Below are 15830 nucleotides of genomic sequence, written 5' to 3' on the forward strand. Positions count from 1 at the left end.
ACACACACACACACACACACACACACACACACACACACACACACACACACACACTAATAGTATAGAATCTATACTATAGATTATATCCGTACTATAATTCACAGAACGGTGTTTGTTTGTTGTGCTACTCCTCCTACAGTTCTGGCTTGATTACATCCAGACTGGCTCCATAGGATCAGCAGGATCCCAATTAATTTATTGGGGTGTTTTTATCTTTGCCAGTGGTCTTGGGGGAGGGGGAGGGATGCAAATTCTCTATGTAAATGTGTATCATGTAGCGCCACCTACAGGTGAAGGAGGGTATTACAAGTCTTGACCATTTTCAGTGCAGTGTTTCTGTCCCCACGTTTTCCTGTACACAGAGATGTTTTGAATTCTAAGCAGTAGGTATGTTTTTTTTCTTCATGGACGTAACCTGGGTTATTGGTTCACGGGCGCCAGCAGTGACCACTATTTTCATTGTGTCTGTCTGTCTGTCTGTCTGTCTGTTTGTGACTCTCTGCAGAGCATAGCTCCGTGACGTTTGATGCGATCTTGATGAAACTTGGACACAAGCTAGATATCATGGTCTCGTTGTGTCTTTTTGTATGAGGGGCGTCCCACGCCCCTTGTGGGCGGAGCTACGCCCACTTGAACTTTTTATTTATTTATTTATTTTCTCGATTTTTTTTCTCGCAATTTCATTTCCTTGAAGCTGTGCACAATGTCCCGAAGTATAACATATTAAAAAAATCCGATTTGATTTGGTCAATTTTGACAGAAGAGATAGGTTTTTACGGTCGGGCTTCCTCAATAATGCCCGCGAACCATCGTCGCCTCCCGGCTAGTTCTTGTTATATCGATATACATACAAGCAAGGGTACCCGGCGTTGCCAGGCAACATTGGGTTCTTCCTCTCCCTCCACCCCTTCCCCTCCCTCTGTTAGTTTCCAAGTGTCGCTGTTTTTGTTCAGTTTCAAGTTTCCTGCAGAGAGCTCACCAAGTGGCTTAAGCAGTCAAGCAAGCACTCCATTCAAAACCGTTGATAAAGAACAGCTGGCTTGGCAAGCACGAGCTAGCTGCTTGGTAACTGAAAACACCTCTGGACATCTCGACAGCATGCAGTACATACACAACGCCAACAAAAGGACAGTTTTTTTTAATTAAAGATTTTAAATTCTAATCATGACTACTTTCGCTGTCATGAAAACGTACATCAACTCAGACGTGATGATCCCTCAGGAATTTCCCTGGTGGCCTCACAATTAATTAATTTATGGACACAGGTATTATCACGACCAAGCTGATGTTAATGTTTATTTATTTCACATAACATATGTAAGTACGTATCCATCACTTTGTTTCTAAGCTTTGAAAAGTTGGCCGAAAACCAAGTTTTTTTTTTCTTTGATGAAAGACCACTATTTCCTTTCCTCTGTATGATGAGAAACCACCTTCATTGGCGGTGGATATCAGACTGCGACTGTGATCGCTGCAAACAAAACGTGCATTACCTCGTTTGACTTGGAATCAAAATGTACCTTTGTTTCCCCAAAACAGTACCTTTATTTAATGATAGAAGACACGTTAGAACATCAGAGGCCTAAAACAATCAGAGCAATGTGGAGCAAAAAGATGGCGGCGATTTCAAGATGGCTGGAGGGAAAGGAGTGGCCTGGCTACTTGGCGGTGCTTGTGACACTGGGGAAAGAGGGGAAGGCATGACCTGTCGAATGGGCGGCACTTATGACTACCCACACACACGTCCACCCACCCACAGACACATACTCAGCTTTATATATTAGATTTGAGGTGTGTGTTTTTTTTGCCGGCCACACCTTTTGACCCTCGGGGCTTAAACTTGCCATGAAGACTGTTCACTCCCCCAGGGTGGTTCTGGACTATAACCCCCACCTCCCCCACACCACCCTCACCCCCCACATCCTCATCCATGTGTGTTTGCTTCCACATACCAGGTGCGCCCTTTTTCACTGATTTCACTCACTCATACTTGGCCTAAAAGTATCCACTCCCCCAGGATAGTTTTGCACTCTGCCCCACCTCTTGCCCCAAATGCTACCCCCATTATTGCTGACCTTGGACATGCTTAATGTCCTGGATGCCTCTGTGGTTAGTACAGTCCGCACAGCAGAGGCTATAGGAAAAGGAAAAAAAACCACCTCGTCAGTGCTTGTAGATCGCACCTCCTCCATCCATGAGCCAATGGAAAAAAACTCCCTGCAAATGTTCAGATCTCCAGTACCCAAGATCCAGACAAAACATGCTGAGCAGATCACAATGCTCAAGCCAGGTGTGGACATCTTCTCCAGATTGTACATTACGATGCAGAACAGAGAAGCAGGAATGGGCACGTTCTTCAAGCATGAAAATCACCTATATGCTCCTTCCCTCTCCGATAGGGGAAAATAATTGGCTGGGAAAGAAGTATGATCTGCTGACGTGCCTGGAGCAGCATAACCCTAATAGCACAAGAGCCCACAAAGGTTGATTTGTGTTTTGTTCACAAAAAAGGTCTGAGAGTTGTTTCTCGAGTGAAAATGTCTGTAGAATTCGAATATGCTGGTCTGATAAAAATCCACTTGGACAGTTTTCCATAAATCGCGTTTTTATAGGGGGTACCCTGTAATTTCCTGTGAACGCATTTTGTTTCGGAAACGTTCCGAACGAACTTTATAAGTAATTAATTTCGACTCAAGCCCAATAGCTACACCCAAAAATGAGATATCATGCTTAAGCTTATCGTTGGCCGGATTCTATGAACTATTCTGTTTCTCAATTTGACTTCAAAAAGTTGGATTTGGCTGATTTCAATGATTAACCCCGGTTTTACTTATCGGCGCGTTATATCATCTTATATTTTTTGTGTATTTTTTCTAATCCGGAAGTTTTCAAGAGGATTATTTACAAAACAAATGTACTATTTTGAAGAATTATCATTCCCCTTTCCTATGCAAAAACAATCACACAAAACGGTTTATATTTTGCAGAGTAATTAAAAAAAAAAAGAGTATACGTGAGGTTACTTGTAAAATATCGTAATATCCGATGATTCTTGGAATATACATGTAAATGTAAAATAAGTCGAGGCTACGTTTTAATTACAATATAGTGATTTGTTGACATTATCATAATACGAGTGCGTGGCCGTACGTGGGGAAAAAATAAAAAAATAAAAAATTCAAACCGCGTGCCAGAAACAACAACCACACAGGCCGTTCCTTCGCTCTCGCATGGCCGTACGTGCAAAAAAAAAAAAAACTTTCAAACAACCACACAGGCCGTTCCTTTGTTCTCGTAAACGACGACTCCATTGCGGCATTGTGATTATCTATAAATGCGCATAAGAAATCGAGAAATTATTAGAATACAAGAAGTCATCACTATCTGGAAGTCCGTACGTTGTAACCCATAATGGGCAACGTGCTCTAACTTGGCCATAACTTGGGAACCACTTGTCCGATTAATTTCAAACCTTTTGAAAGGCAAACAAACAGAGATTGCTGGAATTATAGATAGATAGAAGATAGATACTGTGGGTGCAAAACGCCAAGCAACGTGTCCTGTCATTGGTCACTAAGGCGCCCTTTCCCCATCGGCCACGCCTACGCAGCAACGTGTCCTGTCATTGGTCACTAAGGCGCCCTTTCCCCATCGGCCACGCCTACGCAGCAACGTGTCCTGTCATTGGTTTTGTAAATAAATGGCCATAACTTGGGAAACACTTGGGGAAACAGCTGAAACGGATGAAGAAGAATGATATCAAACCTTGAAAAGGCACATACTCAGGTCCCCAGCGTCAATTGTGACATCATATCAAATGAAGAAGAATTGTGACGTCAATCGTGACATCATAGCACCGTGTCCTGCCATTGGTTTGGTAAATAAATAGCCATAACTTGGGAACCACTTGTCCGATTAATATCAAACCTTGAAAAGGCACATACTCAGGTCCCCAGCAATATACCTGGCAAGTTTCAATGAGATCAGACCAGTGGTTGTTGAGAAACAGCGGTCACAGATACACAGAGATTGCTGGAATTTCGATAGACTAGTACGTGCCCGTAAAAAAAAAAAATGTAATAAATAAATATTCAAACCGCGAGCAAGAAACAACAACCACACAGGCCGTTTCTTCGCTCTTGTGTGCCCGTATGTGCGTGGCTCGGAAGTTTGCATATCACAGTTACGATTACTGTATCCGCAATTTACTTTTAATGGCCAATTATTCAATTAGTGCCAACGTATTTTGCCTTTTCGCAATGTCGTGGCAAGGAAAAACAAAAAGAGAAGAGAAGAGAGAAAAAAAATTTACTTCCTGCTTCGGAGCATACCAGCACTCTGATGTTATCGAAATTTATACACCGTCTAATATGAAAAGGATCATAACTTGGGGCATTGTGTTTATCTATAAATGTGCATAAGAAATCGAGAAATTATTAGAATTCACGAAGTCATCACTCTCCGGAAGCCCATACGTTGTAACCCGTAATGGGGAACGCGGCTGAGCTTCCCTTCCCCCATCGACCACGCCCACGCAACAACGTGTCTTGTCATTGGTTGTTAAATAAATGGCCATAATTTGGGAAGCACTTGTCTGATTAATATCAAACCTTGGAAAGGTATATCCTCAGGTCCCCAGCAATATACCTGGCAAGTTTCAATCAGATCGGACCAGTGGTTGTCGAGAAACAGCGGTCACAGACACACACAGACACACACAGACAGACAGACAGACAGACAGACAGACAGACAGACAGACAGACAGACAGACAGACAGACAGACAGACAGACAGACAGACAGACAGACAGACAGACAGACAGACAGACAGACAGACAGACAGACAGACAGACAGACACACACACACACACACACACACACACACACACACACACACACAGACAGACAGACAGACACACACACAGATTGCTGGAATTATAGATAGATGACAAAATTGTTAACAATGTACAACAACATAATCATGATAATCAGATATATCTGACTCGTAAATGTAATGGTTGTCATCCATGTGTATTAATAGCAATGTGTTGAGAAGTTTGGAAAATGAGCATGCAAATCTATTGACTTTTGTTCAATAAGTTCCTATAGATCTGGACAAGTGTCTTGGTAATCTTCGGTTTTATAATGAGTCCATGAATGTATCTGAACCGTCATCGCACAATGAGCTTTCCATTTTGCTCATCTCTTGGAAATCTGCTAACATCACTGTTAGCTTGGAAATCTGGATGGAAATCTGCTAACATCACTGCCCTGCATAAAAAAGGTGCAAAAACAGATCCCTGTAACTACAGACCAATCAGCCTTCTCCCAATCATCAGCAAGGTTATGGAATCCATCATCGCTTCAGATATGAAATCCTTCCTCTTCTCCAATGGCTTGATTTCCAATCATCAATTTGGTTTCAGACCAGGTCACTCTACCCTGGATATGCTGCTTCTGCTCTCCCATCAATGGATGGAGGTCCTCAATGCCAGACAGGAAATCCGAGCCGTATCCCTGGACATATCACGTGCTTTTGACACAGTCTGGCACCCTGCCCTACTCACCAAACTCTCTTCCCATGGTATTCAAGGCCATCTCCACTCATGGCTCGCAGACTTCCTCTCCTGTCGCAGTCAACGTGTGGCCCTAAATGGAGTTCTTTCATCCCCTCTTCCTGTGCAGGCTGGAGTTCCTCAAGGTAGCGTTCTGGGCCCTGTTCTTTTTCTGGTTTTCATCAATGATCTCTCGGACTCTCTGGAAAATCCTCTATTTCTCTTTGCCGACGACTCCACCCTCTGCCGTACCATCTGTCATCCCTCAGACCGGCAAGCAGCAGCTTCTTCGCTCACTGCAGATCTGGATAAAATCACAAACTGGTCCAACACGTGGAACATGTCTTTCAATCCAGACAAATCTCACACTCTCACTATGTCTCTTCGAAAGGACCGTTTACAAAACCCCCCCATCCACTTTCTCAACAATCCTCTGGAAGAAGTCTTTTCTTTCAAGCTTCTAGGTCTCACTATCTGCCATGACCTTTCCTGGGAAAGTCACATTTCTAACCTCGCCTCAAAAGCCAGTCGCCGACTGGGAATCCTCCGTTGTGCCAAGTCCTTCCTCGGCCCTCTTGAGCTCCTGACCACTTACAAAGCTTTTGTCCGTAGCCTGATGGAGTACTGCTCTCCCCTCTGGGCTGGTGCTCCTGCCTCCCACCTTTCTCGGCTTAACGCTGTCGAAACCAGTGCTTTTAAGATCATTGGCATCTCCCGCAATGAAGCTGAGTCTTTGGGCCTCTCACTCAATCACCGCAGGTTGGTCGGTGGTCTTTCTGTCTTCTACCGACTCCTCTCCAGCCTTGCACCCCCTGCTCTCTCTGCGATTTGTCCCCACCACATTTCCACAGGGCGCTCAAGGTCCGCCAACAACCCCCTTCTGGTAAACTACCAAAATCACGAATCACTGCTCATCTTCACTCTTTCATTCCTCTTTTTTCCCACCTTTGGAATAAACTTCCTCACTCTATTCTTTCCCATTCTTCCCTCCAGGCTTTCAAAACAGCTGTTCACCACCACCTCTTATCTTCCCCCATCCAAATCCTTGATCTTTTCTACCCCCGATAATCCACCCAAGCCCACTTCCTTCATTTCTCCTACTTTCCTTCCTGAAAGTCCCTGTAATGTCCATCTTCTCTTCGCCATGTTCCCCGTCCCATCCCCATCCCTCTCCCTTCCACAGATCACCTAATGTGTCTGTTCCCCACTGTTTTGTCCCTTCCACTCCCGCCCCTCTTGTCTCATGCCTCCTTGCTGTGAGTTATGTGTTTGCTCTCATACGAGCCTCGACCAAGGTATACAAAAAACAAAAAACAAAAAAAAAACCTCCAATCATCGTCGTCCACGTCCGATTCATCTGATCCATTCAAAAATTCTCCGTGCGACATTTCCACATCCTCGTCGTCCTCCGATTCGATGACGGATTCCTTTTCACTGAGGATCTGGCTGATATGGCATGGCATCTGATCACCATCAAACCAATCGATTGCGTAGCCTCCATCAACCAGGATCCATCCGTGTTGGCACGGCTGGCCACATCAGCTAGATGGATCTTGACGTGCAGCTTTCTTCCACAGAGAGGCAACATCATTTGCTCTCTTGATTTTCTTGATCAGAACGGATCGACAAGGCGGCATGCTGCTTGGGTTTACACCCTTGATCCTCTCCAGTGGATCCCCCAGCTGTCTTGGCGCATATGTGTGTTGAAACATAACATAGCGGGCAGTGTCAACGCTGAGCAAGTTGTGTTTCCCATACAGTGAGCATACAAAATGCTCAATTGTCAAAACTGTTTCATCAGGCACATTGTGGTGCTCCCCTAGCATGGCAAACGCTGCGATGAACTGTTTGTGTTTCATCATGTTGTCAAGGGGTCTCTGTTTTCCTTTGTTCATGAAGGATGCTGTGAAGTTGGTACCAGTAAATGCATGAAGTCCAGGAAGAGCTTGCAGGACAGGAGACTCCAATTCATCAACCAGTTTGGGAATACTGATGTATCACCTGGTGTTGTTACTGCTGAGTACAACATCCATCCATACGTTTGGGCAGTCGTGTGCGGCACTTGCATAGCACAACAGAACCACGAGGACGTCCGTGTCGTTGCTTGTGATCCTCATCGTTGCGGCTGGTGATACTTGCATGATATGATGAAGATGAAACACAAGTCAAGTGTCAGTTTCTTCATGTTGGCAGTTCAATGCCTCTGTGTCTTCTCTGAATACACTCCCTCCGTTCCAAAAAGGTCTCTGGCTTCCAAACAGCCTTCCAAACAGGTCTCTGGTCCCTTGTAGTTCGACTACCTTCTGGTCCTTGGTGGTGATGTTTTTCTTCACAGCAGCACTCGCAAAGTTCTTGATCTTCCTTTTGCTGATTGGTTTCTCGAAGCGAGCTTGATCGTTGAAGCTCTCTGCTGTGAAATTATCACACAACTCCTGGTCTTTCACTTGAAACCGCAAGAGATCCTCCTTGATATCATTTGGTACACTGGCGCCAGTCGTGATGCAGTGGTGGGTTTCATTCGTGTTCTGATCAAACGGGTTCATTGTGTTCTTGATTGCGTCAAGCAGCTTCGAGAGATCATTATTGTCTTGGGTGACTCGATACGGTTTCAATGATTTGGAGAGACGTCTTCCTTCAATTTCAAGCCAGCTTTGTCGAGGAGGCTTCCAACAATACAACTTCTGGCAGCTCGAGTGACCATCCACCGCTGTCTCGCACTGTCAGACTAACTGAACGAAGTGATTCCTGTTAGCCTTGATGCAGCATCAGCATTCACCGTCTGCTCGAGGGTGATGTTGACTTGAGTTCGCGAGAATGATTTGTTGGTTCTTCTCACAGATAAAGCTCCATTTTCTAAGGCTTCTCGAACACCAGGATGTGTGTTGTCCAGGTTCATCAGATTGTGATAATAACGAACCAGCCATCGAGCGTAGTTGGGACGATTCCCAGCAAAGAAGATGGGGACACATTTGGCCGAAGGAGAAAATGAAGAGCTGCAGGTCATTTGTTCTATACGCTCAACTGAATCACAAGAAGATATGGACTAGTTCGATGTACAACATCCAAAACTTAGCTTTGTTCCATTATGACTGCTGATGGTCAGTGCCGTGTACTCTGTATACTTCTTCATGACTATGGTGTAGTCGTTGCTCACTTCTATCTCATGGAATGCTTCAGGGGTCAGATCTCGTCTGGAAGATACTACTGCAGTCAGAAAGATTTCAGGCAATAGACCAGTGTCTTCAAGAAACTTCTGGAAGTGGAGAACTTGGAAAGCTGTCGCTAGGAGAGGATGAAGCCCTTACATCTGCAATTATAAATATACAAAATGTGTTGTTAGTATAATATCATCAAAATGAAGAAGACACGACATGATACATGTTTATTTGATGATATATTGGAATAGCATCCATTCCGCTCACCGATTGAAGTGTTTTCCTCATAGAAATCCATTCAGCGACCCCGGAGCAAGAACGCCTGTTTCTGTGAGTATCTGTGGGCCACCAGAGCAATCGAGGAAGTGTCCCAAGCACCAAAATATGCAAGTTCAATGTGAAAGGGTCCAAAGCAGATGAACACGTTGTTATACGTAGGATCCTCGGCAGCTTGGATTTGTAGAGCTGGTTTAGCTATAGCTAAGTCATAGTGGACCACGACGAAGTCCTCTCTACATTCCTGAGCAACCCGCTGAGATAGTCGTAGCGTTTCTGCCACTACGAGTCGGAGGGAGATTCAAGTTCTCCATGTCGGCAATTCTCTATCTGGGGAGTGGCTCTTCCGTGACAAGCGAGTTCCAACTTGTCCAGAATGGTGTTTTGTCGAGTGCGATGCTCATCATCCAGAATATATTGTTGCGGTTGTGGAAATTCGCAAACCACCATTCAGGTCCCATAGGTGAGATATCTCTGTAAGTACATGTGTAGTTAGCCCCAAAACCGTTGTTTAGAGGGAATAAATGTGATTCATTCGGGCTGCGACGCTTTGAGATAGCCGTTTTTCTGTTCTATCTTTATTTTGAACCAACCACGTCTCAACCGCCATCACACAACAACAACCAACCACAATGCCGCTTCACAACAACAACAACGCCAACAGCCACGATCTTTACCTTTACAACTCGCTCCCGCAAACATCGCATCACCACCATTCCAAACGGCACCATGACCATAAAACACCACCATAAACCCTCCACCACCTTCACCTCTCTCCTTCTACGGCCATTCCCGCACCACCTGTGAGCACCGAGCGTCAGGCTGTCCTGGGCTCGTACGGGACGCGTGCCGAGCCGCGAGTGCAAAATGCGGCCTTTTCGAGGAGAATTCGGATCAGGAATGCTACGCGCCCACTTCTGATCCGTCCAATCAGCAAGCGCGGGGCGGTTTGGCCCCGCCTCCAGGCGCGTCTGTGTGGAATCGAGATATGCAAATTCTAGGATCAGGAGAGATTCACGCCCTTTTTTCTCCGTCCAATGGGCGAGCGTGGCTCCGCCCCCGAGCTAGTTCTGATCCAGAAATTTGCATATGGGTTCTCCTGCCGGCCTATAAAGCGCCGAGCGCAAGGCGAATCTGGGAAAGTCGGTTTGGGCAGAGTCGGCCTTGGAAGAGCGGAGAGTCAGCCTTGGAAGAGCGGAGAGTCGGTCTTGGAAGAGCGGAGAGTCGGCCTTGGAAGAGCGGAGAGTGTTTTGGGCAGAGTCAGTTTGGAGCGCGGAGTGTAGTCGGGAGGAGAGGGCGTCCCGGTGGTTTTTGGCAGTCGGCTGAGGAGAATTGGGGGAAGAGACCGAGGAGTTCGGGTCCGAGGCAAGGAAGACGGCGGTCGGCGACGAGGTCACGGTTGAATCGCTCGTCACGGGACCCAAGCAAGCCAGCTATACTCTTTCCCCAGAGCATCAACAATTCCCCCCCCTTTTTCCCCCGCGCTGAGATAGTGCGAAAAGGGGGGCCCCGTTCCCACCCCACTCCAAGCAGTGCCAACGAAACCCGCGAAGGAGCACGAAGTCGGGGCACCGCCGCGCTGCCACATTTGCGGCTCATCACAAAGACACGTGCAGGACCCACCCGGTCTCGTGGACCTGACCGCTCTTTCAGGTCCTGCGCAAATATTGGCCCACAGGCCCCGTCTGCCCCCTTGTCTTTGAGGGTGGCCTTTTCTTTTGTTTCTATGTAAACGTGTGTGTGTGGCGCCAGTCTGGTGAAGTAAAACTGTTAAGTGTTACCGTGTGTCGGTCTTAGTCGGTAGTATCTCTGCGTCATTGTTTCTTTTGTTACATTTGCTTTTTGTGTATAATTGTTTTAATTGTATATGTTTGCTCTCCGTGTGCCGCGGAATAAATGTGCATCATGTTGAACTGTTTTCCCGTTTCGCTTTGTCTTTTCTTTAATTGAATCTCCATCTTGCTTCACGTAAAGGGTTGGTTGTGGGCTTAATACACCCGATAATTAATCGGAACCGTTGAGGCCGACGATAACACCGCTCGGTTATCCCGATAGTACGGAACGGGTTGCTTAAGCGGCCCGTGTCCGGGGTCGACCTGCAGCGAGGTGCGATCGCCCGGTCTACCCTCCGCGTGGGTACTTAGGTAGGTCGAGTTTGGCGAACAACCCTATCCCACGCGGGTGGCCGATTGGCACGATCGTGGTGAGGCCGAAAGGCCCACCCGTGACTAGCTCCCGGCGTTAGTCCGAGAGGGTCACGACGGAATTGTCCGTCTGGTGGGCGACGTGCCGCGATACGAGTCACGTGGCCGTTCGCACGTCGGCGGGCGCGAATTCGCAACAATATCTCGATATTCCATGTCAGTGAGATGCAGTGGGTGGTCATGGTATGCTTTTGACTGTATACTGAAAGACTGTCATCTTAGGTTTCTTGCGATATGGTTCCAAAGTGTGTTCCTTTAGGTGGAATACTCGTTTCGAACTATAACTCTGTGTCCCAGCAGTGTCCACTGAAGTTAGCTGTCGCTGGGAGGGAGGTTCTTCGGGTGACTCGTCGAGTGTCATGTTTGGCTCGTTCTGATAGCAGATACCTGCAGTATCGTGCAAGGTTCCACCACCTGACAGTGTTTCCGTAAGCTCATCGTAATTGTCCCATGCTAAACTGGTACAAAGTCCGACCATTTTGGTACACATCTCTTTATTAAATAACTAAGTAAGACTGGAAAGATGGCAGCAATTACTCATACAAATCAAAATTACATCTCATTTTCAAAACAGATTTATACTCGTGAAATGGGTGTAAATACAAATATTAGATTTATTGACTGTTATAAATTTATGACAAGCCCTCTAAGTTCTTTGGTTTCAAACACCTCCTCTTTTCCTGTCCTTTCCAGTCAATTTAGGACTGAAGCCAACTTGGGGAAAGACAATTCTCTTATTTCTAAAAAGGGCATTTACTTTGGATTCCTTTGAAGGATTTAAAGAAACAAGACTTCCTCCTCAAAAGCGTTTTAAAACAAGTTAGGAAGATGTCATATTACGGGTGAAGAATATGAAAGAGCAAAACAAGTTTGGAAAGAGTTTGAGATTAAGAATATGGGTGAATATCATGACCTTTATTTAATAACTGATGTTTTAAGACTCGCTGATGTGTTTGAGAAATTTAGAGAAGTTTGTTATAATAAAGATTCCTTTGGACTTGATCCTGCCCATTATTATACATCTCCTGGACTTGCCTGGAGCGCTATGTTAAAAATGACGAAACAACCCCTTGATCTTCTAAGTGATGTAGATATGCTCTTGATGATTGAGAAGGCTAAAAGAGGAGGGGTTTCACAAGTTTGTTCAAAGAGATATGCTAAGGCAAATAATAAATATCTTCCAGACTTCTTGCCAGATAAGCCCACATCTTACTGAATGTACTTTGATGCTTATAACTTGTATGGCTGGGCAATGTCTGAATCTCAACCCTATGGTAATTTTCAATGGTTGAAAGAATACGAGTTCAAATCTATCTTCAATGATATAATCTTCACAAGTCAAGAATATTTTGCTCAACGGGTTTTTGCTAATTTTGCTAAATATTTTGCTAAATTTTGTATTATTTTGAAGTAGATTTAAACTATCCTAGAAAACTTATAACAAACATAAAGACCTTCCTTCTGGAGGTGAAAAAGAGATCCCCAATCAAGAGCTTTAGTTCTTCAAATTTGTTAAAATATATTCCTACAACTAAATTACTAACAACATTGTTTGATAAAGAGAAGTTTGTTTTACATCAAAGAAATCGAAAGCAATTTATAGAAGCAGGACTACAAGTTAAAAAGGTACATAGGGCACTAAAGTTTAGTCAAAGTCATTGGTTAGATAAATATATTGATTATAATATGAGGATGAGAACAAAAGGCTAATAATGATTTTGAAAAGGACTTTTACAAGTTGATGAATAATTCTGTATTTGCTAAAACAATGGAAAATATAAGGAATGGACAAAATGTAAGACTTGCTACTACTTGGGAGCAGGCGGCAAGTTGATAAATAAACCAAGCTTTAAAAGAGTGGAAATATTTACAGATAATTTTTGTGCTGTTCATTTGAATAGAGAGAGTATATAGATGGACAAACCGATTTATGTGGGAACATTTGTTTTAGATCTTTCAAAGTATTTACTTTGAAATAGTATTTACTATTTACTTACAAAGTATCACTGTGTGATTACTTTTATAATAATCGAAAGAAAAGATATGGTGAGAATATTGTATTGCTATATATGGATACGGATAGCTTCATACTGGAGATAACTACAGATGATGTTTATATGGATATGAAAGAAGATGAAGATATTTATGATACAAGTAATTATGATCCTAATAACCTGCTCTTTTCGAATAAGAATAGAAAGGCTATAGGTAAATTTAAAGATGAATGAGGTGAAGATACTAAGTGAATTTGTAGGTGTTAGATCAAAGGCATATGCTTACAAATACTTAATGAGAGGGTTAAATGAATTCAAATGTGAAAATAAACTTAAAGGTCGACAGAAGAGTGTATTAAAAGAGACCATAAACTTTCAACATTACTTTGAATGTATATGGAAGAGAAAGGATGTTTATAGAGAGATGAATCTTATTCGAAATTATAAACACGAAATGTTTCTCAGAGACGGTTTGTAAGAAAGCTCTAACAGCATTTGATGATAAAATATATATATAATGAGTGGTGGAATAAATACATTACCTTATGGGTTTAAAGTACAAGTGTAAATAAAAAAAATGGGGTTGGGGGTTTTAATTGGCTGCCACCACATTTAAAAAAAAAATTGATGAATAAATTAAGTTATTCCTGAAAATAAAACACAAATATTTATAGGATCTTTATTTGACAACTCAATTTGGTTAAAGAAATTATCATATGAAAGGAAGGTGAGGCCCAGCTCCTGGCAGGGGAGTAGTGTCAAAAGGGAGGTGTTTGACGCAGTAATGTGTTCCATTTTGAAAAGGAAAAATATGAGTGAGCGTAAGCGAGTGAATGTTGCGAGTTTGAGAAATGTGACACATTATTGCGTCAAACCCTCTCTTTTGACACTACTGTTATTTCTATGGGTAAGAGTCATGTTTTGCCTGTTTTAGATCTGGAAACATTGAGGGTATGACATCAGTAGAGCAGTTCCAAGATGGTGGCTCCCTTGGAAGCATGCACCAGGGAGGAGCAACGTTCTGTCATCTGTTTCTTAGGAAGTGAGGGTGTGAATCCCAGTGAAATCCATGCCAGAATGAAGATGCAATATGGTGACGCATGTTTATCGCTGCAGCAGGTGTACGACTGGGGCAGGAAGCTTAAAAGTGGAGTATCCAGTGTGGCAGACGCTGCTCACTCGGGCCGGCCTCACACAGCCAACAAACCAGAGATGATTACAGGAGTTGAGCGCGTGCCAAGGGAAAACTGTCGCATTACGCTGGATGAAGTGGTCTCTGAATTGAACATTAGCCATGGTTCAACACACATTGTCATTCACAAAGTGTTTGCAGGGGCGTTGCCTCGACAACTCACACCCGAACTGAAAGTACGGCGAGTGGGCCACATGTGAAGAACTTCTGCGACGTAATTAAACAGATGGCGACTCTTTCTTACAGCGTGTAGTGACTGGGGATGAAAGCTGGGTCCACTACTTTCGGACAGAAACGAAGAGGGCAAGCAAAGAGTGGTGCCATTCAACTTCACTGAAGCCCAAAAATTCCACACACAGCCGTCCGCTGAAAAAGTAATGCTGACACTCTTCTGGGATAGCCGAGGCCCACTTGTAGAGCATTACATGCCCAGAGGGACCACGGTCATCAGTGCATCATACTGTGACCTCCTTAAAAATCATCTCAAACCAGCAATAAGATCAAAACGTCGTGGACTACTCAGTACCGGTGTTTTGCTGAAGCATGACAATGCTCGGCCCCATACTGCCCGCGCTACAGCTGCAACAATCGAGGACATGCATTTTGAATGTCTTCCTCATCCACCCTACTTGCCAGAACTCACCCCTTCAGATTACTACATATTTGGGCCACTTAAAGAAGCGCTAGGTGGAACCACTTTCCAATCCGACAAAGAGGTCCAATAGGCGGTGCACGAATGCCTACACAAGTAGCCAAAATACATTTTTTTCAATAGTAATCCAGGCCTGAGTAAAGCAATGGAAAAATGCATTGAATGCAATGGAGATCATGTTGAACAATAACACAGTTGTAATGCATGTACATGCAATAAACAAGTTGTGAAAAATATTTTAAGGTTACTCATTGACTGGCCCTTGTAGATCCCTTCAGCCGTTCTTAAGTTATCATGGTAATGAGAACCTATCGCAGACTCATGGACGGGCGGATGGACAGACAGACTAAAAATATAACGCCTCTGGTGACTTCAGCAGAGACATTAAAATAAGTTGCACACTTGTCTTGTGTTGGTTGGTGAGTGTTCCCAAGGTTCGATCCGAGTGCAAGCCAGGAAGATTGACCCCACAACACAAGGGGAAGCCATACATCGATTACACAAAGTTGTTGGAAAGTGTGGTGTGGGTGTGGGTTGTGAACTCCGTGTACCCATACATTAAGAAAGCTGTGGGCCCATCCATCTCTTTCTTTTCTTTGTCGACACTGTACGGACTGTCAATAAATACGCAGGGTGTCCAGGTTAGGAAGTAAATAAATACTCGGGGTGTCCGGTTCCGGTTGTCCGGGTCCCTTATTAACCGACCCATGACATACCTTTTGATTCGCTCACCCTATAATTACCTTACCTCTATTAATACTACCTTTTCATTATGTCCTGACCTACCTGACCTCCTGTGATATT

This window comes from Eptatretus burgeri, chromosome 18, assembly GCF_056783735.1.
Source record: "Eptatretus burgeri isolate ZD-2024b chromosome 18, Ebu_testis_v1, whole genome shotgun sequence".
Lineage (NCBI taxonomy): Eukaryota > Metazoa > Chordata > Myxini > Myxiniformes > Myxinidae > Eptatretus > Eptatretus burgeri.